A 26978-nucleotide genomic window follows, 5' to 3' on the forward strand; every position below is an offset into this window, starting at 1 on the left:
CGACTCATCGGTTCACTTTGGGTTTTTATGCTTAAGGACAAACCACGGTCATTTATGATTTAATTATCTAGATTTGGGTTTAAAGTACGAATCAATTCACATTCTTTCTACCACAAGAGAAAATACATTAGAGATTGATGTCAGCTTTAAAAATCTCAGGTTAGTTAAATCTGTAGCAGTGATCAATAAGTAGATGAAGCCTGGCTATATATATATTTAAATAAATATTTAATGCCATAGGGCGGGTGATGCAGTACACAAATCACGTTTTTTTTTATTGACCATAAGACACCTGCGTTGTCACTGAAATGTATAGGACAAAAAAACTGAGCACACACATTCCTCAGACCGAAGGACATTTGGGCTGGGTGACCGCTGATTTTTGAGGCCAAGTTACAATTTTGAGAGCAGCATCAGGCATAACTCGTCATGACAAATGACTCCCGCATTCAGTTTCCGTGAGTGAAAATCAGGGAAGGGCCAATCAGGGCTCAACTCGTAAGTGGCATAAAGGTTAGGGTAAAAGCCGCTTTGGCACTTCACAGCACTGCATCAATCTGTAAAAGAATGGTCTAGCGGTAGGCTCCGTTGACCAGGTTATCTCGCTTGTGAAATTGTAGCCCTTGAGTGTCATCTATAAATGTCAGATGCCCATTTACAAACTGCCACCGGGCATGCCAGGAAACATAAATGCCATGTGTGGCCAAGAGAGAGCGGACATGACTCCATTCTTCTTTGTTTACAGCGTCTGAAAAAATGTGTTTGGAAAGGACAAGCGACTGCTGATAACAGAACTAGACAACAAACACATATGTTGTAGCCTGGCTTAATGTATTCAGTCGGATGCAAAGTACTATACATATGTACATCAGTTACTTTTATATAGCACACAATACAAACAGAATTATCTTTATGGAACTTAATATTACTAGTCAACGAAAAGGTACTCATTTCCTTAACATCTAAAAAACAAGCATTGGCATAGCCAATAGGTCTAGCCTTTGGGACCTTTTCAGTGTTTAGTCATGCAACAGTTGATGTTGTTGCACCAAGGATATTGTGCTGCATAACTAAATACTTAGAAGGTCCCAAAGCGAGACCTACTGGCTTTGCCCTCCACAGGGCTTGGTCGCCCCACTCACTGCTGCCGCTCCTGCCTTTGCCGTCTCCTGCCTGCAGATTCCTTCGCTCGCTGCCCGCTGCTCCTGGGAATTTCCCGCTGCTCCTGGGAATTTCCCGCTGCCCGCTGCTTCTTGGAATTTCCCGCCGCTGCCTCCCTGCGGCCCCGCCCCCCTGTGATTCCATTCGCCGCCCCGCTCCCGCCACCCAGCTGCTCCTCCCTCCCGGCTCCTTACTTAAGGGGACCACAGAGTGTGACCGCTCAGCCCTCCACAGGGCTTGGTCGCCCCACTCACTGCTGCCGCTCCTGCCTGCCTTTGCCGCCTCCTGCCTGCAGATTCCTTCGCTCGCTGCCCGCTGCTCCTGGGAATTTCCCGCTGCTCCTGGGAATTTCCCGCTGCTCCTGGGAATTTCCCGCTGCCCGCTGCTTCTTGGAATTTCCCGCCGCTGCCTCCCTGCGGCCCCGCCCCCCTGTGATTCCATTCGCCGCCCCGCTCCCGCCACCCAGCTGCTCCTCCCTCCCGGCTCCTTACTTATGACGCCCCCAGAGCGACCGCGCAGCGGACGCGCGCAGCGGGAGCACCGATTGAGCGCCGAAGGTGCGCCAAAGGTAAGCCCGTCTGCGCCCGTCCGCGCCTGGCCCGCGCCCAGCGCCAGGACCCCTGGCCCTCCCCGCCAAGGCAAGACGACCCGAATGACCTACGACGCCGCCACTCTCAACGCACTTAATGCCGGCCGGACCCACGCCTGCTGCCGAGCCACCCCGAGACGCACCCACAGACCCTTCACCTGCTGCACCTGCAAGTTCACCTGCCTCCGAACCTGCCCTGCACCCGCCAAGACAAACACCAGCAGCAACCACCTCAAGTGCATCCTGATCAACACCCGCTCCGTCCACAGACACGCCGTGGAACTCTGGAACCTCCTCGACGCTACATCACCGGACGTCGCCTTCCTCACGGAAACCTGGATGAACGCCTCCTCTGCACCCGACATCGCCATCGCCATCCCGGACGGGTACAAGATCATCAGGAGGGACCGCATCAACCAGACCGGAGGTGGCATCGCCATCGTCCACAGGAACACCATCCGCATCACGACCGACGCCAACGACTCCTTCGCCGCAGCCGAACATCTCCACTTCCAGATTCACACCGACCCTAAGACGACCCTCAGAGGCACCCTCGTCTACAGACCCCCGGGACCACGCACACAGTTCAGCGAAGACATCACAGACTTCATCAGCCCACACGCCCTCCCCTCCACCGACTACATCCTCCTCGGGGACCTCAACTTCCACCTGGAGAACAACAAGGACCGCAACACCACCGCCCTGCTGGAAAACCTCGCCAACCTCGGACTCAAGCAACTGGTTAACACCCCCACCCACTACGCCGGCCACACGCTTGATCCCGTCTTCTCTTCCAGCAAGTACATCACCTTCTGCTACGCCACCGGACTCCACTGGACCGACCACAGCTGCGTCCACTTCAGCTTCAAAAGATCCACGACCCACCACCACCCGCAACAGGTACCTCACAGGAATTGGAGCAAGATCACCGCAGACCAGCTCACCACCTCCCTCAGCCAGAGCCCACCCGCCAACACAACGGACCCCAACGAAGCAGCCCGCAACTTCACACAGTGGCTGACCGCCTGCGCCGACGACCTCGCGCCACTAAAGAACCCTCCCAGCAGACCTAGAAGCAAGAAGGCATCCTGGTTCACCGACGACCTCAAGGACTCCAAGAAGACCTGCCGCACCCTCGAGAAAGCCTGGCTCCTCGACCGGACCACCGACAACATGACCGCCCTCAAACACGCTACCCGCAAGCACCACCAGCTCATCCGCACCACCAAGAAGAAATCCCTGAAGGAACGACTGGACAACAACGCCCACGACAGCAAAGAGCTCTTCACTATCGTCAAGGAGTTCTCCAACCCCAGCACCGGCACCAACGACATCACTCCGTCACAAGACCTCTGCGACTCCCTCGCCTCGTTCTTCCACCGCAAGATCGCCGACATCCACAACAGCTTCGGCGCTCCACCCACGCACCCAACCGTCGAACCAACGCCCCCCACCGCCACCCTTCGCACCTGGACCACGGTGACCACCGAAGACACAGCCCGCACGATGAACACCATCCACTCCGGATCACCGACCGACCCCTGCCCACACCATGTCTTCAACAAGGCCGACTCCACCATCGCACCCCAATTCCGGAACATCATCAACGCCTCCTTCAACACCGCCACCTTCCCGGAGAGCTGGAAGCACGCCGAGATCAGCGCCCTCCTGAAGAAACCTACAGCGGACCCTACCGATCTCAAAAACTTCCGCCCCATCTCGCTCCTCCCTTTTCCTGCTAAAGTCATCGAGAAGATCGTCAACAGACAGCTGACCGCCTTCCTCGAGACGAACGGATCCCTCGACCCCTCGCAGTCCGGCTTCAGAGCCAACCACAGCACCGAGACCGCCCTCATCGCAGCCACCGACGACATCCGGACCCTGCTCGACAAGGGGGAAACAGTGGCCCTCATCCTCCTGGACCTCTCCGCTGCGTTCGACACAGTCTGCCACCGCACCCTAGTCCAGCGCCTCAGCAACATCGGTATCCAAGAGAAGGCACTGGAGTGGATCATCTCGTTCCTCGCAGGAAGAACACAAAGAGTCCGCCTCCCCCCGTTTCGCTCCGAGGCCACCGAAGTCATCTGCGGCGTCCCGCAAGGATCTTCACTCAGCCCCACCCTCTTCAACATCTACATGAAACCTCTCGCAGCCATCGCGCGCCAGCACAACCTCAACATCATCTCTTACGCCAACGACACCCAGCTGATCCTCTCCCTCACCAGAGACCCCGACACCGCCAGAACCTGCCTACACGAAGGGATGAAAGACATCGCCGAGTGGATGAAGGACAGCCGCCTGAAACTGAACTCGGACAAAACGGAAGTCCTCATCCTGGGATCTTCGCCCTCCGCCTGGGACGACTCCTGGTGGCCCCCAGCCCTGGGCACCTCACCCAAGCCAACCGACCACGCACGCAACCTGGGCTTCATCCTGGACCCCTCCCTCTCGATGACCAGACAAGTCAACGCCGTCTCCTTATCGTGCTTCACCACCCTGCGTATGCTTCGCAAGATCTTCCGCTGGATCCCGACCGAGACTAGGAAGACTGTCACCCAGGCACTCGTCACCAACCGACTGGACTACGGAAACCCCCTCTACGCCGGAACCACAGCCAAGCTACAGAAAAGACTCCAGCGCATCCAGAACGCCTCCGCCCGACTCATCCTGGATGTCCCCCGACGCAGCCACATCTCCAGCCACCTGAGGAAGCTGCACTGGCTCCCCGTCGACAAGAGGATCACGTTCCGGCTCCTCACCCACGCACACAAGTCTCTCCACGACCTGGGCCCCAAGTACCTCAACGACCGCCTGACCTTCTACACGCCCACCCGCCAGCTATGGTCCACCAGCCTCGCCCTCGCAGCCGTACCACGCATCCGAAGAGCCACCGCCGGAGGAAGATCCTTCTCTTACCTGGCTGCCAAGACTTGGAACTCCCTCCCCATCCACCTTCGGCTAACCCAGGACCATCTCGCCTTCAGGAAACAACTCAAGACCTGGCTGTTCGAGCAGTAGCATACCCCTCCCCCCAAGCGCCTTGAGACCCTCCCGGGTGAGTAGTGCGCTATACAAAAGGAATGATTGATTGATTGATTGATTGATCTTCAGGCGGGAGAAGATGATTTTGTGATGGTGGGCGCAAAGGTTGAGGAAGCTGACCCTCAAAGAAGATCTCATCTGACTACTTGACATCGATCTGAACACCAATGTACTGTATAAAATCAAAAGGAATTGTTTCCTGAACACCTGAAGCCTTGAGAAAGCCCTGGTCCTATTGACCGCTTAGGGCGAAACATGTGTCGGCTGTCATACCAACTACTGTATAATAATACTTTGGAACAACAAGGACGTAACCAATAAAAAGTCTTTCTCAAGACCACTAAGCCAACTGTTTTCTTCAAAAACATAATCCAGAACCACAAAGGCAGTCTCCAACGACATTGAATTACATGCATTACTTAAGGAGGCCTACATGCTCAATCCTTTGCCGTACTCTTAATAAAACGAGGCTGGAAAGGTCCAGGGCCTCGGGCTATTCTCCTCCGCCTATTAACAGCAGATACAGACAATACCATTCAGGAACAGGATCCCTGGACATTGAGCAAAACAAGGGACCTGGCAGTAAATCAGGCTCTGTGGCTAAATCCTACTGTGCTCAGACAATGGTCGTAAGCAGCAGGGGTTGAGAATAAAGTCCATTATAAAAAAATCCTAGAAATTCACTGGGAAAAAAAGTTACAACGGAGTGAAGACCGAGCTCAAATGCACAAAACTACTAGATTTCACCAGAAAGGATTAGTAAAACACACCATAACTCGGGCCACCCACCATGCTCAATACACCATTCAGCCAATGGCAAAGGAAGGCATGGGAGAGGGAAGGGGAAGACCATCAAGAGAAAAATGCCATGTGTTGTGGGCATTGCTAACCACAACTGGTGAAGTTCAATGGGCCCACCCTTAATGTAACATATGAATTGTAATTTTTTTTCTTTAAGATTATTTACATCACTGTTAACACGAATGAAAGAAACAACTACGAATGTACTATTATAATTTGGTTTTAGTAAGTTTTGTTATAGAATTACATTGAGCTTTTAGGTGTTATATTTTCGTTCAAATATTGTGGTGTCATAAGCCTTACATGTGGTGCATTAGCAAAGCTAATCAATCATAACATCACTTCAACATGTTTTTTTCAATTAAATTTAGGCCTTTCTTTTTAAATCATGTACTAAGTTCAACAGTTTACTGCAACCAGCCCACCCGAGGGGGCCTGCTTGCAGGCCTATTGCCACGTCCTGCATCCAACCACTGCTGCACTTGGCGTTTACCCATGCACACTTCAAACCAGCCTTGTGAAGGAAAACTCATCTGGTTGCGAGCTTTTAAAAAAATATTAATTAGGGCTTGCCTGCTAGGTAGGGCAAGTGCTGTTTGTAGCGAGATGTAATGCTAGCTTACAGGGGGCTTAGAGCCTGTCAATTACTTCCCACTGGTTGGCATCATTGTCACTCATGTGCTTGCTTTTTTATCAGCATGTGTGGGTTTTACTTTCCCTTCACTGGAGAATGAACCAATCACTGCATCCTTACACTCCTCACTTTACACAAAAATACTTTTTGAGTTGCCCCCTCTTGTGCGTTTCTCTTCTGCTCTTTGTGCTAGTCTCTCGCCCTCGTGTGTCACACAGCCTACATTGCTTTCTTGCCCATGTGCTTCTCCCCATCTTAAGCTCCACAGTGATCTCCCACTCACCTGTTGGTTACCCCTGTGCCCGTTACTACAGACCCACACCTTCCCTGATGCTTCCAGCCTTCTTCCCCCGCCTGTGTTGCTACCTGCCAATTGCCCTGCCCCTGTGGTCATTCTGGACTCCCACTGTGTTGCTCACCATTCGCTTGACCCACCAAACAAATTAAATAACACTTTGCCAATCCGAAAAGAATAAAAAGGCAGCTGGGGCATTTTGTAGTCATGCACATGTGGACTAATATGCAAGACAATCTGTAGTGTTCATGGGCAGGTAACCTGGCATAACATGATGTTCAATTGGTACTGCGCCCAGAGTAAACTCAAACTAGTGTTTTCAAATACTGATGACTGTGTAGTTTTGTACACGTCACAGCAAAGTGCTTAATGTACTAATAGAGATTATAATGAAAAACTAGCATTGGCCGCACGACCCGGCCGGGAGTTGTGTCCCGCGCAAAAAATAATAAAAAAAAAACAGAGTGGTGAAGCCAATGGTGCGCGCACAATGTGAAAAAGTGCTGCGCACGTCGCGCGCGCCTGTGCGCGTTCTGGCAATCTGATCGCCGCTTTGGGAGCACTTGTCAAAGCTGCTCCTAAATGTCTCTCAGCGCGCTGACTCAGCGAGACCTAAAGATGCCTTTTGAGAATTAAAGCTGATGACACCGAAGCACGTTTGCAACACGCACATACCCCACTGAACTACTTCTAAGGAATAGAACATGTGAGCTGCAGGTTACACAAGAATCTGTTGAACAACTGCATGTACCCATTGAGCTATCTCACTAGGATTTGTACCTCCAAGTGACATTAGGTATGGTTGAGCAAAACAGACATTAACATAGCTAGTAACCTGCAAGGCTGTGGAAGAAGTTGCAAACACTGAGTGTGTGCGCTGTGTATACAAACAATTTTGAGATGAACCTAATGGCAATTGATGGGTTAGAATATATGGTGCAGAACAGAAAACAGCAGTTTTATACAATAGTGTTGCCACTGAAGGTAGACGTTAATTCAATAAAGTAAGTCCAGCTAAAAAACCTGAAGGAAAGGTGAATTGGAATTCGTATACAGAGGGTAAAACAAGAATGGGAGATTACTTTGCTACGACCCTTAGCATTATGATGGAGCGAAATAACATTTATTATATTAAAGCTGCCACTTTATGTATGCTAGCTTCATCATTTGCTTTCCAGAATTCTGCTGATTCAGGACCAATTGGTTATGCGTTCGTGTATAAAAGGCCAGAAAAACTTGTTATACCACAAACATCCTACATTGTATAAAGTCATAAGTACAATAAAAAGTTGCGACCGTTCATTAAAAGGCATTAAAATGTTAAGGAAACCTGAAACTACATCAAATGAAATTAATATTATACGCACGCAGAGAAATGACAAGAGTGAGAATCTTTAAGCAAAAGTCAAAACAGATTTACCTATACAAAAATATAATGAACACATACAGACTGAATGCTATCGTTGTGGATCGAATAGTCATGTTGCATCATACAAGAACTGTCCAGTATTAGGCAAAGACTGTCAAAAATGTGGTAGGAAAGACCACTTTGCTATGGTTTGTCGGTCGAGTACACGCCCTAACAAGTCTTTGAAGTCCAAGAAGGAGACAATCCAAGTAATAATCTTGAGGAACAGCTAGAGAACATAGTTTTAAAGGTAGCCCTCCTCAAAGAGTCTGATCAACATGATCAACCCAGGTGCACTGTAAGAGTGAATGAACATCCATTGGAGATTTTCGTTGATACCGGATCCTGTATCACAATTATTTCAAGAAAAGACAACTACCAGATTCCTGATTAAAACAAAGCATTACAATCAAATAGAATTACACCAGAAGCCTATGGTGGACACAGTCCGTTTGGAAGGTGTCCTTGAAGCAATTGTCAGTTTTGACAGGAGAACAACTAAAACACAGGTGTATGTAGTACATCAAGGAGTAAACATTTTAGGGTGGTCAGAGTAAAACAATCCCTGGAAAGCTCCTTATATTTTAGCAGTCACTGACATTCATCCTGAGGGGATTCTACAAGACTTTATTTAAGGAAAAATTTGGACAACTAAAGAGATTCCAATACATAATCAAACTTAAAGACAATGCTATCCTGTCAAACAAAAGGTACGGAATGTGCTTCCCTCTGTAAGGGAAGAGATTAAAACCATTTTATACAAATCATTGGAAGAAGGAATAATTGAGTCTGTTGCTGTTTTTTATGGTTGTCCCCGATTGTAACTTCAAAAAAAAAAAAAACTGGCGAGGAAGACTGTGCATAGACTTGAGAAAACTTCATCGACAAGTAGTTATGGAAACACAACCCTTGCCTCTCATTCACGATTTAATGGCGACTCTAGATGAAACCAAGGTGTTTCCTATACTAGATTTCACCGCTGCATATCACCATGTATTATTACACAGAGATGCACGTGTTCTCACATAATTTCTAACACCTATGGGTGCGCTTCAGCCTTAATTCAGCTCCCGCCATTTTCCCAAAAAATCATGAACAATCTTATTTGATGGCATGAATGGAGTTAAAGTTTTTCATGGCAATGTTTAATGTTCTCCATAGATTATGAAAGCCATCAACAAATTTTGAAGGAAGTTCTCACATGCATACAGTCCAACAGGTTGACTCTTAGAAACGAAAAATTAAAAATTCTCAAAACTGAAGTGACATACTTGGTTCATGTCATAAGCACAAATGGTGTGAAACCAAGACCCAGCCTTGTCTAAGCAATGGTCAATTCTCACAGACCTACAACGAAGGATGAACTAAGATCCTTTCTGGGTTTATGGGAATTTCGTTCAAAATGTATATGGAACTATTTAGACAAAGTCGAACCAATGCGTTTTTTAGTTAAAATGGGTACCAACTCTTCCTGGAATGCTATGTACAAAAGAAGTATGCACTTTTTAAAGAAAGAAATACAAAATGCTCCATCTCTTAAATCCTTTGATGAATCACTGCGTCCAGTTGGGACTGTGGATACTAGCTAAATTGGACTTGGTGCAGTACTTAGTCAAAACAAACAGCAGGGTAGCCAACTTACTGCTTTTGCTTTACGAAAATTGAAAGAACCGGAACAGAAGTATTCTGTAATCGAAAGTGGAATTTTGACGTGTGTGGGTGGTGGCAAAATTCTAAAGTTTCCTGTAAACTACATATTTCTCATTCATACAGACGGTAAGCCTTTATTGAGTATATTGGGCAAATGAAGGTCCGGTAAAGTGTCTCCCCCTGCATCATTAAACTGGCATGCAAGTTACATGAGTATGTATTTAATATAGAGGTCTTGCCAGGTAAATCCAATGCCGCTACTGATTTGTCACGTATGCCATGCAATGATAAGGAATACGAGGATGATTTGAATTAAACAAATCATGATGTAGCAGTTGCTTACTTGTCAGATGAAAATGAAGACATTAAATGTCTTAAGCAGTATGCTGTGGTCGTCTGCTATTTCTAATGAGGCAGAATATCCACTTGTATCAAACTTTATTGTAAAAGGATGGTCTAAAAACATGGACAGATGCTCTAAAATATTATCGGAAAATCAGTGATGAACTGTCTATCATGTATACTGACATCCTGAGAAATAGTTTGGTTCCCCCCTCAACTCTTACACCACAACTTATGTTAGCTCATAAGGGACATACTGGCATGACTGGCACAAAAAAAGGTTAAGAATGGAATAGTGTTGCATATGTAAGGATGCAGACAAATCAATAAGTACACAGTCTTGTCGTATAATCTTCGCACCATTAACTGACAGGTCAATGGCAAAAAGTGGGAATAGATTTTATTGGCTCAATGTACAAATTAATAACAAAACATACCAATGGAGAAAGGGTCTGAGGGTGGTCCAGGGTATTTCGTCATTCAGACCCTGGCAATCCGAGCGCAGTTTGTATATCCACCTCTGTTCTTTCATAAATAGGAATTTAGAAACATCCGAAATGTAAGAGGGGATCAACGGTTTTTCCAAGACAGTCCAATTGAAATCAGTTTCTTTATGACCATGCTCCAAAAAATGTTTGGTGAGTTTAGACACGCTCTTCTTGCATCTAAACGAGCTCTTATGCTCCAACATGCGTGTACGCACTTTGCGTGTAGTCATCCCAATATATCTCTCATTGCAGGGACAGACCAACTGGTAGATGACATGTGAGCTATTACAATTGGAAAACCGTTTTAGTACCGAGGGGCGATTAGTCCCTATGTCAATTTGGGTTGTTCTACAGGTCTGGGCACAAACAGAGCACCCACCACAAGGATGGTGTCCTTGTATTGCTGGAAGATCCCAGAGAGTGCCACTGGTCTCCGTTAATACCTCCTTGGGACGGGTGTGTACCAGACAGTCCCGAAGATTCTTAGAACGTTTAAAAGCGAACAAAGATTGTTCGATCTTATCGTTAGTACAGTTCAGTACCCGCCAATGGCGTCTTACAATTTTCTGAATCTGGCTAGATTTGGCATTAAAAGTACTAACGAAAGTCAAACGTGTGAGAGGTGGCTTCTCTACAGAGGGCTCCATAAGCGCCTCGCGGTTGTTATTACTGGCTCGTTTTAGGGAGCGTTTGATCAGTTGTCTCGGATAGTGTCTTGCTTGGAGTTGACCTGTAAGGTTAGCCGCATGTTTCAAAAAGGTTTCAGTAGTAGAGCAGTTCCTTCGAACACGAAGGCACTGCCCATACGGCAGATTGTCGCGAAGCGACTTGGGATGTTGGCTGTCGTATAGCAGGAGTGAATTCCTGGCCATGGGCTTCCGAAATAATTCACTCTGAAGTCCCGTGGGGGTGTCATATATGGAGAGATCTAAGATTAGCAATTCTCTCTTTGTTCATCTCCACTGTGAAACGTAAAAATCTATTGCGGGTATTCAACCACTCGTGGAAGCGAGTAATCGAATCCACCTCACCCCGCCACACCACCAGGATATCGTCAATATAGCGTTTCCACCAAATTATTGACGAAAAGAAGGGGTTACTGGCTGTTAGTACTTGTTCTTGTTCAAAAACATGAACATAGCGGTTCGCCAGACTTGGTGCAAAAATGCTGCCCATACTCGTACCCGAGATTTGAAGGTACAGCATGTCCTCGAACCTGAAATAATTCTCTTTCATGGCGATTTTGGCCAGAGACATAATGAAAGGAACAGGAGTGGGTTCCCTCTAGAGATCTCTCAATATTTATTTTAACTATGGCAGAACGAAGTGGTTTGGCATATGATGATTCAGTTTTCCAGTCTATTTTGGACAATATGCCAAGCATTTTAGAATCTCTCCCAGCACCATCAGTCGTTACTATAGATGATTGGACAAAGGTCCTGGCACTTAAGAAGTCGCATTCCCGGACACAAGTGCACAGGATTGCGATGGCAGAATACCTAAGGGCAAGCTGTGCACCACCTGGCTTAATTGTCACGAATGCCCCTCGCCTTTTTTTAACAGACAAATCCTTTCTGAAGGATTGGTCTCTGATCGCGTGGCGGTGTACCCGCGATTGGCTTATATTGATCATTAGCACCGCCAAGAGGATCGCAGACACTATCCTAATTGAAATCCAGGTCCTAGAGGCACAAATTAGAACTACAGTGACCCCGACAGTCTTCAAAAAACAAAAAGAAGAGTCTGATAAGAACACAAAAGACTTTAATGACTTTATATTACACACCAAAATTTAAAAATTTAAAAAAGGACCTTCCTAAGTTCAAATTAGATCATGAATATCCCTACACGAGTGACTCTTACAAAGCTCCTGAGTTTAGAAATAGCGGGAAAAGATATGGATCCAATTATTCAGGGTCCAGTATCGATCCCGATAGTGACTCAGACACCACAAATCCTCAATTACATCCAACCAGGGGTCATGGGAGATCTCGTGGCTACCAGAACTTCAGGGGACAACAACCTGGGCCAGGTTAACCTTGGTGGCAACCTGCACCCTGGGGGCACCCAGGACTCTTTCAATATCCATTTCAACCACCCACATACAATTCCCAGGCTATCAGGGGTACAACAACCAGCCTTTTTTAGGGTTTGGCCCCCGCAGATCACGGGGCAAGAGAAGAGGCCCACAAGCACAGGTCCATTGGGAAGATCCTACCGGACCCAATACAGGGACCCGCAGTCACACTGCGAAGAATGCCCAACCACCATAATGCAACCTGCACCTAGTCTGGTCGTCAATCTCAGTAAGAAGGAATTATCACCCATGGAAGAAATAGTGCTTAACAAAGGCTTAGGCTTTGTGACCTCTGATAATGGGGATCCTTTTCAGATGCAAATTGAACTTGCTCAGTTCTTTCACAAGCTACGGCTGCATTATTTCTTCAAAGACAAAGAGACTTCCAACGACGACCAGTTGGACAAGAATACAGGCCTTAGGATTAAATCTAATTTTCTACCTCCCATTCACACTGTACCGCCTCAGGTAGCTACTTTTGAGAGGCCAGTTAAAGATGAAATTGACAAAGTTTGGGACTCAAAAAAGAAGGGCTACTGCAACTTTTCCAGACAGGAAAGTCAGGCACTCCAAACTTTATCACAGGACCCCTCTATCATGATTAAACCTGCTGATAAGGGGGGGGTCCATAGTGATACAGGATATGGACACTTACAGGAATGAGTGTCTACGCCAACTGGGTGACAGTTCAGCTTACTTACCTCTTTCAGTAGACCCCACCAGGAAACTGATGAGCGAAATTCAATCAGTAGTGGAGTAAGCTTTGTTGGAAGGCTGGATCACACCCTTGGAAGCGCAATTTTTGCAGGCCCAGCATCCAGTTGTACCTTATTTCTATACCTTGCCGAAGGTACACAAAGCTAAAAGACCACCTCCCGGGAGGCCCATAATATCTGGGATGGGCTCCGTTCTTGAGCCCCTTTCTGAGTTTGTTGACCACTTTCTCAGACCTATAGTGCAGACCATGCCCACTTACCTCAAGGATACTAAAGATGTCCTACGAGTAATTCCGGAGATTGAGTTCAACCAGGAGACAGACCATCTGGTGTCACTGGATGTTGAATCCTTGTATACTTCCATCCCCCAGGATGAGACCTTAGATACCATCTGTTCCATCCTGGGGGAAACGGAACTGAACACTATCACTCCTGTTCCTTTCATTATGTCTCTGGCCAAAATCGCCATGAAAGAGAATTATTTCAGGTTCGAGGACATGCTGTACCTCCAAATCTCGGGTGCGAGTATGGGCAGCATTTTTGCGCCAAGTCTGGCGAACCTCTATGTTCATGTTTTTGAACAAGAGCAAGTACTAACAGCCAGTAACCCCTTCTTTTCGTCAATAATTTGGTGGAAACGCTATATTGACGATATCCTGGTGGTGTTGCGGGGTGAGGTGGATTCGATTACTCGCTTCCACAAGTGGTTGAATACCCGCAATAGATTTTTACGTTTCACAGTGGAGATGAACAAAGAGAGAATTGCTTTCTTAGATCTCTCCATATATGACACCCCCACGGGACTTCAGAGTTAATTATTTCGGAAGCCCATGGCCAGGAATTCACTCCTGCTATACGACAGCCAACATCCCAAGTCGCTTCGCGACAATCTGCCGTATGGGCAGTGCCTTCGTGTTCGAAGGAACTGCTCTACTACTGAAACCTTTTTGAAACATGCGGCTAACCTTACAGGTCAACTCCAAGCAAGACACTATCCGAGACAACTGATCAAACGCTCCCTAAAACGAGCCAGTAATAACAACCGCGAGGCGCTTATAGAGCCCTCGGTAGAGAAGCCATCTCTCACACGTTTGACTTTCGTTAGTACTTTTAATGCCAAATCTAACCAGATTCAGAAAATTGTAAGACGCCATTGGCAGGTACTGAACTGTACTAACGATAAGATCGAACAACCTTTGTTCGCTTTTAAACGTTCTAAGAATCTTCGGGACTGTCTGGTACACACCCGTCCCAAGGAGGTATTAACGGAGACCAGTGGCACTCTCTGGGATCTTCCAGCAATACAAGGACACCATCCTTATGGTGGGTGCTCTGTTTGTGCCCAGACCTGTAGAACAACCCAAATTGACATAGGGACTAATCACCCCTGGGTACTAAAATGGATTTCCAATTGTAATAGCTCACATGTCATCTACCAGTTGGTCTGTCCCTGCAATGAGAGATATATTGGGATGACTACACGCAAGGTGCGTACACGCATGTTGGAGCATAACAGCTTGTTTAGATGCAAGAAGAGCGTGTCTAAACTCACCAAACATTTTTTGGAGCATGGTCATAAAGAAACTGATTTCAGTTGGACTGTCTTGGAAAAACCGTTGATCCCCTCTTACATTTCGGATGTTTCTAAATTCCTATTTATGAAAGAACAGAGGTGGATATACAAGCTGCACTCGGATTGCCAGGGTCTGAATGACGAAATACCCTGGACCACTCTCTGAACACACAACATAACTGTATGTGGGCACATCACTTAGAACTGTATATGACACTTAGATTTGTAAATCACATTATGACACTGTTGTTCTTGCAAATATGAGATGTTCTCTGTTGTACACCGATAGAGTCTGTTCACATACTGTTGATACTGGCATTTATTTTTGCATAAAGACCACACATATAATGCTCGGTTGTCATGTGAAGCCTGTGCGAACATTACTACCTAGATACCAATTTACCATTCTGTTACTGGTTAATGTCGCTATTCAATATCTGGGTACAGTTTTTCTGGATAAATATATCATAACCATTGATTCATGAAGCCATCTGACAGTTCTGCGACATACTATTAAACCATATCTGGGTGTGTTTGACTGTGCATGACTAGATTCGATCGGAGGCTTATACTACTAGCGCGCGCATGTGCCTCATTTACGAACTACTCCTTTGAGCAGGATGACATCATCCTGTAGTTGGACGAGTCTCGCGGGATTACGCGCCTAAACCCGTACTTCCGGCTCTGAGTAAACAGTGAGCCGTTGCTCAATGGGGTAAGTTGGCACAGTTGTTTTCGGGCATAATATTCCACATTCGATCATTGTATAAGGTATTCTTTGGCCAGGGCATCAAAAGGAGCATGAAGCTGAGAGGGTGTGAAAAGACGTTTTCCGTCTTGAACTTTGAACTGGAGATTGCGCCATTGATTGGCCGCTTTGTAGACATCGTACTCTATTTTATTTGCTGCAACCATTCCGTTCGTTGCCTCCCCCTGATCTCGGGACCATCCAGAAGCAACGACGGATAGGTATACCCAGATGTCACAAGAGGGGTGTTGTTATTATCGATGTGTGCTTAAGACTTTAATCAAGTGTTTTACACTTTGTGAAGTTGGCAAACTGATATAGCTTGTCTTTTTTACCGGTTAGTCTTCCGTGACCAGGCTTATTAAGTTATAGGCCACTGTTTGAGAGACCTCGTGAGAGGTGTGAGCCCGTAGTAATTTGAGGGTACTTGAATAGTTATTGCACATTAAGTTAGGATAACGACAGGAGTGTTCATATTAGTGTAGAGTAGAGTGGAATAAAGTTTTTTCACCTATCTGCATCAAGCACCCGTATCCTTACTTTTCTAGAGCGTGGCCTCATTATTCCTGAGTATGTGTCCAGGTGAGGTGAGGAAAAATCCAAGGTTGTGCTGGGTGAGTGTTATCAATGTTTATCTATCTCACTAGGAGGAGCTCTAGTGGGACATGTCTCATTTTGAATACTATGTTTGCTTTATGTTTTGTTGTTCCAGATCCATTTAATCATCTATTGACACGGAGGATATGCTACTGAATTACCGTTTCCTTTTTGATTGTTCACTTTATTATTCCCTCCGTCACCTCAATTTTTTTTGTGTGAGATAATCACTTTGCAGTAGCAACGTTTAGAAAAGAGGCCCTGAAGAAAGCCTTGGGTCTTCCCCGTTTAGGCAGAAACATGTTCGCCCCTATGCTGTCATTTGTTTAACACTGCTTTCTTGCACTGTTCTCGTTTTTAATTAGGAAGAGGCCAGATCCCTAATAAACTTATTTTTCTTGTCCTCTATCCTTTTTTAACATTCACCACCTTTATGATTTCTTTGCACTGCACTTCAACTCATCAGTTTTTATATCACTTGGTCAAAAAGTGTTTGTGGGCAGTGACCAGACTATGGTACAAGGTAAGAATATGGTCTCAATGATCAAGAGACGTTATTACCTTGGTTGGATGACCAAATGATAACATTGATCATCACAAGATTTTGATGAGAATCCTACGAATACCTTCTGGGTTCTACTCACAAATCACTGCAGACATTGTATTTGTTATTATTGTCCTACTCATGGAAACTAGTTGTTAGTCATTAATGTATTAAATACGATTGATGACAGTTTGAGGTAATCCCTCTTTTCTAGACCCCTAGGTTTCTTCAATGTACAAATTACCAATAGAAATTAGATATACTATTGTTTGTATGGATTAGTGTAGCAAATGGGTCCAACTGAAATTCATGGACAATCCCACCACTGGTAATGTATTAGACTTCAAGAAGGAAGTCTTCCCCAAGGAAGATTTTCCACAACATATTGTAAGCGACAATGGGTCGCAATTTTGATCAAAAGAAATGGTAAAAAATGTTAAGGCTTCTGGAATAAATCACTGCAAATCGTCCTTGTATCATCCACCAAGGAAACAGACAGGTAGAACGTGGCAATTGAATTATTATGGAAATCTTTCAATTGGCTTTAAAAGGGAAAATACCTGTTAGGAGTGGTTTACGTGCCGGTCTTTGGGCCTATTATACAACTCCCATAATGTTACTGGTGTCACTCCGTTTGAATTGTGAGGACGACCACCCATTACTAAGCCAAGTTCTCACTCTAATGTAAAAAAAAAAACTGCTGTTAGTAATGACAACTTTCAGGTTTCATGATGTTACTGCTAAAGAATATACCAAAATTAAACAGTATTATGACCAACGAAAAGCAGTAACCAAGGCCAACAAAACTGTAGGTGACATGGTAAGGTTCAGGCTTTCCAAAATTAGGTTGGGAGATGACAAGCTTAGAGAACCCTTACAAAGTGCAGAAAGTGCACAGCATTCCAGTACTAGTGACAGTGCCAGTACCAGTCTTGAAAACTCGGCTGACAAGTTCGGTTTCCAATGATGCCCTCAAATGCCTGCCAGTGAACACGCCAATTCACATACACCCTATGGTAGGGTTGAGAATGGTTTACGGCAAACAGATAATGTCCAAGATAGACCCAATGATAGACCTTTCTGCAAAGTGATAATGCCTTCAAAATGTAAGGATTTTCTAACATTTTAACTTTTTCAAAAGAGGGGAGGAGATGTAGTGTCTGCGATATTTACTAAACAAAGTTTCCATAATTTCATATATGGTATGATATTGCGTTTGTGTTTTCCCTTGCTGTCCCTTTCCCTTTTCTATCATCTGTTTATTGTGAGCACGGGTCCGACATACGGGTTATAGAATGTTGAGGGTTTTGACAGTTGGCACGACCAGAGGCGAGCATTCTGAGGGCAGTTGTACTTGGAATGAGGGTCTGTAAATGGGAAAGTCAGCTAAGGGTCTCTCTGGGTTAAATAAAGGTCTTTTCATGGCATTGAATGCTCGCTTGGATCCTCTGTGAGCCAAAAGAGGGGGATATATGCTGGATTGAGGCGAGTTGAAGGTGGCTATATAAAGGCAAATGTCAAGTTTTGGTCAAGGAAAAGGTCTGAACGAGAATTGGCAAGGTAGGCTTGAGCATCGGCATAGTAGATCTAAAGGTCAATTGAGGGTCACTGAGGGCTAGTGAAGGCTGAGTGGTAGTTTGTGACTTTTATTGGACATTTGTCGGTCCCTGATTGCCAGGGTACGCTTTGATGGCGTCTCAGGATTGTTAGAGGGTTTCACAGAATGGTTGAGAGCTAGTTCATGGTTGGCTTAGTCTAGCTTGAGGCCTTTAATAGTTGGCTGTATGTCTTTGACGGGCAGAGGACTGTTGGCACAGTTGACATAAGAACCGAAACCTGGGTCATTAGGCCCCAGCAGACAATCTGCAATGGCAAGTTGATGGCTGGCTTATCAGCTGAGCACAAGTGGCTGAGAGCAGGCTATGGAACCCCCAGGGGATGGATTGCATGTAAACGGGCTCTGCGGATTGTCAAAGTTCTGGAGAATGACCAAGATCCCGGAGTAGCCTCCTACCCCCACCCTCGGGTCAGTATACAATGCTAGGAAGAAGACCTTATGTACACTTGTGCTCCTACGCTGTCTCACACTAAAGGACACAGAAGAACTGCGCCCAAAGAGAACCCTCCACCTTCCACCCCCAGACCAACCTAGAGAGACAGATGTGGTCAGGAGAGCTCCACAGTAGGCTTGATGTTCTGCTGCATGTGCTATATCAGTTCTGCTTGCGAGGCAGGCTTGTATTGATGTTGCTAATTCTCTACATGCTTTTTGTCTTAGGGTCGCTTGCAGTGCTATTCTCGTCACTGCCTGTTGAATGCTACGGTCTTTTGCTGCAACATTTAAAGTTTGGAGGGAGGAAGCAGGGACATGCACTACTAAACAATCATGACTGTCATGGTCCACCCAACCATGCACTTGGACTCTGATTATTAAGCAGAAAGATTAATAAATAATCATTAATAAAAGATTTAAAGTGATATAATTTACATTACCAAGAAAGCAGAACGTCAGTGACATAAGTCATCAGGCTGAGTTGAAGACCTCTTTTTTTCGAGTGCCATTGTGTCCCCTTTTTGGGACTACATAACGCAACAGGGTAAGGGTTAAATGGTGACATCACTGGGCTGCAGTGTAGAATGCAAAAACTCTTTGAAACCATCAGTACAATGAAGGTCGAACAGCGAGTCTGGAACAACCAGATCCACTAAAGAGCTTTCCCGGAGGTAAAGGGACTATTGTCAAGAGGACTTTTAGGGAGGATCAGCCATGAAAGCAGGGTAACGCCTTGCCCACCTTTTGAAAACTTCAGCTTTCCATTAACCTAAGTCAAGGTATGCACTAAATAAGATTAATGAAATAAATAAAAGCAAATACACCTGTGCCCCAGTCAACTGTAGCGATAATACGGTAAAACAGTGGAAGAAATTCAAGCAGTAAATCAATGTTTTTCTTAATGCCTGTACACTGTAAAAGAGGAGCAAACTAATAAGAGGGGAATTAATTATTTGTGGTCTTTGTGAGCATAACAGATTAAGGTGGAGAAAAGGAAGCATTATGATCAGCTCTCAACCCTAATAACGGGTTCACAACTTCAAATGAACTCCAAGGCTGCTGAAAAGCTGCCAGCTCCCCTCTTTAACAGAAAACCAAAGATTTGACTAGACTTCACATCCTCATAGGGCTGGCCAGGCCTAATAATAGTACCCAAAAAATGTAAACGAGACACACTGTATCTCACGGTTAGCTCTGTTCTTTCTTTCAATGGGCAAGGAGCATGCAACTGGTAGGATGGCTGATGGACCTATTGAAAATGTTACTTACCTTCAGTAATGCTCTTTCTGGTAGAGACTCTATCTAACCATAGATTCCTCACCTTTTAAATATTTCCCCAGGTGTCAGATGAGCTCTGGAATCTTTTGAGCAGTACTTCTGCGTGCTGATAGGTGGGCCATGTGACTATGCACTGATGGCGCTCTGCTCTGGGAATGATATGTGATGCCAATATAGGTGCCATTCCAGTGTGCTAACGTCAGCTGCTTTTGAGGAAGTCCAAACCAACAGATGCAGAGCCCCAACAGCAAATGTGCATCTACCAGTGTGTAGATTCCCTAACTTGGAATATTTTTTGTGCCAGAGACCAATTTAAAAGTCAGTGAGGACGAGATGGTCAGTGAGGAATCTGCAGGTACACGAAGTCTCCACCAAAAAGAGCATTACCAAAGTTAGGTCATTTGTTCTTCTGATAGACTTCTAACTGAAGATTTGTCACCTTTTGAACAGATACCAATCAGCTCAAACCAAAAGGTCTTGTAGGACCGAGTGGGAGAAATGCCCCCCTCAGCGAACTTGGCTGTCTGGACAGTAGTGCTTCATGAACATGTGGAACAATGATTGGCACATGTCCAGGACTGGAACTCCATGTGCCAATACAGTAGTAGCAGCCTTGGGTCTGGTGGGATGAGCGCTTAACCTTTCTGGGGCAGTTTACTGGCCAGTGCATACCAAATCTTTATGAAGAGTGTAAGACCTGGCACCATTGGTGTGGGTCTCCCTTCCATTTTTCGCTGTGGTCTCCTCTGTTTTTGCTGGTATTAGACGTTCTGGGTGCCGTGCCACTGCCATCCTGTGCCACAAAGCGAATGCTCCCTATGGTAAATTGACTATTTGAATTGGTATTCCCTGAATTGGCTCATTTGGTTTACTTGTTAGTCCCTGGTAGAGTGCACTGTGCGTGCCCAGGGCTGGTAGAGCAAATACTGCTGGTGGGCCTGCAGCGCTGATTGTGCCATCCACAGAAGCAGATTGTAGAGTGTCCGTCAGACCTGCCATTGCAGAGTCTGCGTGCAGTCCAGGACGGCCATGTTGACTGTGAAGCGAACCCACTTCCCAGTCCTTAAACATTCCCTTGGCATCATGTGAGTCACCCCTATGGCAGGGTGCATTGTATGTGAAAGGTAGGACATGTCTTGGTATGTGTAGCATGTCCTAATAGTGAATCACAGCCATTTTCGTTTTTCACTCTTGCAAGGCTACCTGTTATCCATATGCCAGAATGGGCAGTTTGATTATTACACCTTATAATCCTAACTGACTCAGGGAACATGGTAGAAAGTCGAGTTTAGTATACCTGACATCTTTCAATGAAGTTGGTTTTAACATTCTGTGTTTGAAAATACCATTTTTAGAAAGTAGGTATTTTCATGCCCAAGCCTTCCAGTGTGCTCTGCTGTTCTGTGTATTGGCTGTCTGGTTTTGGAGGGACAGAGCAGGCAGAGTCAGACCTAGATTGATTAGAGAGATCTGCATTTGGAGTAAGGGAGGTGTGTCCCTTTTGATCTGGGCAGGGCTATACCTGGCAAGGTGAATGATGGCTCCAGCTCCCACTGGGCGTTTGATGGCAGACCCCCCTCTTTCTGAAAGGAAGGATGCAGCTTTGTAAACAAAGTGTTCCAGGACTGAGCAGAAACGGTTGTGGCGGGGTTCAGTGACTTGTGACTGTTTAGAAAAAAGACTTTTGGGTATAAACATCTGTGCTGAAACCCCTACCATTTGTATTACTTCTGGATGTCAAGACAAACCTCTCCCCATGTAACCAAGGAATCTGCAGGAGTTGGACTGCCCCTGTGCCAGTGTGCTGTTCCTGGGGTTGGCCTGCAGTGGTTACCAGTGGACATGGAAGAAGAGGGAAAAGGACTTGGAGAGAACTTTCACAGATCTTCCTGAAGCAATCAGCCAAGGGCTTGAATTGAGCTTGCCTCCTGTTGAAATCTCAGGCACATTAGACTTCACCATCAGCCTTCTGAATCCTCCAAGCGAGGACTTCTATTTGCAGGTGAGGCTACTGTGGAGAATTCCTTGGCCTCTAGTTCTAATGCAGAGAACGCTATCTGCAAATCACTGCTAACGCACCTTTGCGAGTCGCTGCATCCGGAAGCGACATTTTGGGAATCGCACTGCTGCCACAGAGTGCTTGCAACCTGAAATCATCGCACCGCATATTTGCGGGCCGCTGCAGCTGAGAGCGCCAGCAAGAATAATCGCGCTACTGCCGCTGAGTGCTCGTAACCGCCAGATCATCGCATCAAGAGCGTCGCATCCCAGCAATCGGCGCATCATGACATCGCAGCACGGACGCATCACAGCCACCATTTCCCTTGCATCGCACCAGGAGCGTCGCTCCAGAGCATAGCGCCATTTCTTTGCATCGCATCCCTGCTCTCAACACGCATCAGTAGATCGGCGCATCGTCTCCTCCCTCGTGGCAAGGATTCATCGCATCACCGGCCTCGCGTGCAGAAGTTCATTGCATCACCTTCCCTCGCATTAGCAGATCGGCACATCGTCTCCTCCCTCGCGGCAAGGAATTGACGCATCACCGGCCTCACATGGAAAGAATCGACGCTACAGCTTCATTTTGCTTATTTGCACAGTCAATCCAGGTACTTTGTGAGTAAAAGGGTCGCAGAGACCACTGCTTTGAACTGAACTCTTTTTTCACACTTTGAACTATTTTTGCAGCCTTCTAAGAGTATTTCCATTTTACAGTATTGTGGCTTTTTGTCGTTTTGGGTCTTGTGATAAGTCTATACAAAGAAACTTATTTTTATAACTACTTGTGTGGTGTCCCTTTGTAGTGTTCTTCACTGTGTTACTGTGTATGGTCATAAATGCTTCACACACTGCCTCTGAGATAAGCCTGTCTGCTCGTGCTACGTTACCAAAGGGTTGAGCAGGGTAATCAAAGGGTGTAGTCCTCTTACTCTGACTTATTAAGAAGGGTCCCTACTTCGACAGTGGCCAGCCACTGCCAACCAGAGACCCCCATTTCTAACAAAGAGCGTGAGCAAGTGAGAATGGTCCTTTTCTTCACAACATTTCCCTTCTTCACTCCTGTGAACCCCCATCAAAGAACTGATCGCCCCGTCAGAGTCCTCTGGTAGGATAGGTGTAAAAGCTCAGTGCTCTTTTGAGGTCTAGGCGATGGAGTCCCTCCTCGTCATTAAAGAGGTGAGGTGGAGCATAGAATGCCAGTAAGGTAATGAATTTGCCAACGTGGAATTGCGTAACTACTTTGGAAAACAATTATGCCCTAGGCCTCAGAACCATTTTGTCTGGGAATAAGGTTGTGTAATGATGAGGACTGGACCCAAATAAGTGTTCAAGTAAGTTTATTCAAGGACAATACATCCACAACCAGGAGCATCTGGCATCTGCGAGGGCCATCAGCAACTGACTAAACGTTCAAATCGACCTCACAGATCACGTTCCACCCCAGAACTTAGAATACACATTGAGCATAAACAAGATGTCTTCATGCATACCGTGCATGAGGGCATACCACACAGCGCCTCATGTGGACGCTCAATGGTACACCATTTCCCCCCCTTTTTATTTTATTTTTTATACATAAGGATTACACTGCAGTAAGACCTAAATAACGTAAATCAAAACAAAAACTTATGGCAAAATCTAGACTAACTATCAAATGTACCTGTAAAGTGGAGTAAAAGCATGAATACATCAACTACAGCTGTACAGAAGTGAGTACAAAATCATCAGAATAACACAGTCACTGAACCTGCTAGGTGTCTTTCTTTCGCGACACCAAACCCTTTGATCCATGGTACAAACAATGTCAACAACACCAGCCTCCCCTGGACAGGTGTCCACACTTCCTGAAGAGTAAACCACCCAGAACAATCCCATCAGTATATTTCTTTCTCTGATAGCTTCCTAAGGGCGGTCACCTGCGTACCGGAGAGGCGAACAAGGCTTCCCTTATTCCACCACCCCTTTTCACCAAGGAGAGCTGACCCTTTGCTCACTCTAGTGACCATTTATAGGTGATGAAAATCTTGACAAAACTTTCATAACCCTTCTTGGGTTCTTTACCAATACCCAATCATCTATGTGAAGATCCATGTTGTTAAAGCTCCTACCTGCATCCACACATTCTTTCATGTCAGGCTGTCTCTGTTGTACACATGCATTCACTGAAGCACATCCTGGTATACCATCACCTAAAGTGTTCTTACGTCGCAACCTCTTGGGGTACAAAATAGTATGCATCTCTCTCTCTCTCAACAACCCGAAGGGAGTATCATCAGTGGTACTATGCGGTGCGATGTTGTAACCCCCAATTTCCTTTTTCACAAACTCTTTAACATCCAGTCCAGATGACAGTGTCCTCTGAATTCCTTCTTTTACTGTTCTGTTTGCCCTCTCCATTAAACCATTCGAGGTCAGAGAGTAGAAAGTAACTTTGAGATGATGAACATCATTCAGTTCAAAAAAACTTATGCATCTTGTGAGACAAAAACTGAGTTCCGGATCCTTCAAGGATTTGCTAAAACCTGGATGAAACTCAGGAGATCGGCTGCACTTAGTTACTTTTCTTGCCTGGCTCCCCTCTGGGACTCTCCGGGTGCCCCGGAATATTTGAAGGATAGGCTGGCAGTACCCTTGAGAGAGGCTGGGTTGGTGGTTTGGGGGGACCTGGTCTCCGACGGTACTCTGGTCTCATGGGAATAACTTAAAGATAAAGTCAGAGCGGACCTCTAAAGGTGCAAATACCTTCAGTTGAAAAGCTGGGCCCAATCGAAATCAAATCATAAGAACCCTGTAGGGAGTGGCTGCTTTCTAGAACATCAGCTGGTGGCCATGCCCCTTGGGAGGAAGGAGGTCTCCTTTTGATACCAAGCCATAATCAAAACTGTGGATGGCGAATTTAAGCTGGCCAAGGAGCTGTGGGGGGGCTCCTTACCTGCACAAGATTGCGATCATTTATGGCAGAATTCGTGCAAGATCTTACATGAGGTAGTAAAACCTGCATGGCTGAAAGGAAACCACTTGTTTACTATTCATGGGGCCTATTTCTCCCCATTAAAACTTTCTAAATTAATTACCGCCGGCCCCCGCACTCCCAAACCCCTCCCCAGTGTGCTGCAAGAAATGTGGGCTGGTTTCAGCTTCTGACACACACATGTTCAAGGAATGTCCCTACTTGGAAATCTTTTGGGATTGAGTTGGAAGTTTTTTGGCAAGTGCTTTGGGTTGTTCAATCCATATCAGCCTACCCCAGATTACCTTCAGTTTTACAGATAAAGTTATGGGTCCTCCTAGATCACTGCTTTTTTATGCTATCCTGCTAGCCAGGAGAGAAATTTGCAAAAGATGGACAGAATCCTCTCCTCCCTCCTTTTCAGACTGGCTGACCTCAGTCGTGGCGGATTCGAAGCTAGATCTAGCTAGATCTTGTAGTAAGAAGAAGTTAGCATTTTGGGACAAGTTGCAACTTAGATTGGGCTCAGAAATGGTTTGACTGAGTTATTTTCTTTCTCTCTCTCTGAGTCCTGTGATTATGCTACCTTAACACTCTTCGGGCTATGTCGTTTACTCCGTCTCCCCTCTGGAAGTTCTACGGCGAGGGTCCCCTAGCTCTTGGAACTTCGCGGAAGAGTTCTCAGTTGGTTTCCTCATTAGCACCCAAGTAAGTCCTGGTACCTGTAGGCGGATCTCCACCTCCAATTGCCTACCTTTTCCCAGCTTGCTGAGTATGGTATAGGCATCTTGGGTACGAAGTGAAGTGAGATTGGTAGCGAATGAGGATAACATATATATTTTTTTTAAAACTGTGTTTTGCTCGGGGCATCACAAATCATGTGATACAACCAATTGGAATGGTAATCTATTAGCAAATTTAAATACCTAATGTTACTAGGTAGAACTTCGTATGGACCTGAGAAACCCATTCCAAGTTTATTCCACGGTCCCTCTGGAAATGGAGCAGGATGAAGAGGTGTGTCCACAACCTTCCATTTTTTATCAGACAACAGATATTTGTTGCATGCATTCAGAAAATACTTAACTTGTGACTCCAAAGAGGGCCACCAATAGCGTTACTTAATCAGTTTACTTGTCAGATAATTCATCTGCCACAGCGCATCAATTCCCCTAGAAAATTTCCTTCCTTCAGGCTATCCTTCCACCACAAATTTCTTGACTTGGCTAAGCATAGAGTCCATCACATAAGCATTTTGCGACGCTTGCTCTGTGATAGAAGCACACTCCGCCACAGCATCCACCACAGCCACTACGCACTTGGTGTCCTCAATTTAACCTGAATCCTCTTCAGACTGCCATACGTGACAGGCAATCTGCCCGGAAGTTCTTTACCTCCAGGCAAATGCTTGATGCTGAAATTATATTCCTGCAACTTGATAACAGGCGTACTAGTCTAGCGGATGCTTTGCTTAAGCCACTGCCGGCCAAGAAATGCATAAGAGGTTTGTGATCGGAGACTTCAAACTCAAGACCCCAGAGATAAGTTCTAAAACTATTGATGGCCCAGGCGCAAGCCAGAGCTTCGCGCACAATAGGACTGTAGTGAGTTCCGCAGATCTCAGCAATCTAGAACAAAAGCTACAGTGTGTTACTTGCCGGACACCCACTGCCCTAGCACAGCTCCCAATCCAGTCAAATTTGCATCCACATTAACTAAACATTTAGAATTGTCCTTAAAATGACGTAGTGCGGAAGCCCCAACAATCAAACCTTTAACTTTCTCAAAAACCAATGACCGCTCCTCAGACCATGCAAACCTCGCTCCCTCCCTCAACATAGCATGCAGAGGTTTCACCACCTGTGCAGAACCATAAAAAGAAAAAAGGAAAAATAAGAAAATTCGGCAATAATATTACACTAAACCCAGGAAAGATTGCAGCACATCACGGTCTTTGGGAAAAGCTGCTTTCTTGAATAGATTTAATCAGGGAAATTTTGGGTTTGATGCCCTCAGCTGAAATCATTTGCC

The 26978-nt window shown here is 45.9% G+C and overlaps 1 protein-coding gene across 6 annotated transcripts in view; it reads right to left on the bottom strand.

Moving 5' to 3' along the window:
* Positions 1–26978, bottom strand: part of GALK2 (galactokinase 2) — a 1491044-nt gene that overhangs the window by 1236167 nt on the left and 227899 nt on the right. The gene's annotated exons all lie outside the window — the stretch shown is intronic.

The sequence above is a fragment of the Lissotriton helveticus genome, chromosome 3_2 (assembly GCF_964261635.1).
Source record: "Lissotriton helveticus chromosome 3_2, aLisHel1.1, whole genome shotgun sequence".
Lineage (NCBI taxonomy): Eukaryota > Metazoa > Chordata > Amphibia > Caudata > Salamandridae > Lissotriton > Lissotriton helveticus.